Raw genomic sequence first — 745 nt, 5'->3', positions numbered from 1 at the left:
GGAAACAATATCCACCCAAAAGGGGAAAAAAAGTCCCCTCTGACTAATAGAGTCAAAGTAACAAGGTAAAAATATTTTAAGGGGAGCATTCAAGAATGAAATATCAAACAAATCTTGTGTTTTTGACATATCTTTTTTTATTAAAAAGCCACAGACTAATGCGGGGGCTTTTTTCCTCTTTCCTTCTTCCCTTCAGACCCCCCATCCACACCCTCCCAGCTGGCAAAAGCAAATCACTTTTGCTTGTTGAAAAATGAAAAGGCAGTGTCTGCTTCCGGATCTTGTTGCACACTTGGTACCTTTTATTAACACTCTATGCCATGCCCCAAAGTGGATAGGATGGTGTAATAGCTTCAGTAAAATAAGATTTGAACAGAATAATTAACTATACAGGAAAGTGCGAGCAGCTGGGAAGACTTTCATGACATAAAAAATAAGTTTCTTGCAATACAAAATTGAAGAGTGAAAGTTTTTGACATGTAAGATTTTTTAAAGACTCATATCCCTTTTTTTGTATATACACTACCAATATTTACAAGAAAGTAAAAAAAAACATGCGACATAAATGACAAGTCTAACCCCCCTCAAATGGGAAAAGTTACTGTAGCAAAAAAAAAAGAACATGAAGAAGGTGAAAAACAACACTGCAAGCAGAAAAAAGCCGACAGTGTCCCTGTGTATTTAACCCGCAATACATGAGACTTTTTTTTTTTATCTAGGGGGGATCAGCCCCTTTATAAACATC

Source organism: Penaeus monodon, chromosome 28 (genome assembly GCF_015228065.2).
Source record: "Penaeus monodon isolate SGIC_2016 chromosome 28, NSTDA_Pmon_1, whole genome shotgun sequence".
Taxonomy (NCBI): Eukaryota; Metazoa; Arthropoda; class Malacostraca; order Decapoda; family Penaeidae; genus Penaeus; species Penaeus monodon.
The sequence above is the reverse complement of the archived record's forward strand: the minus strand, read 5'-3'. Positions refer to the sequence as shown.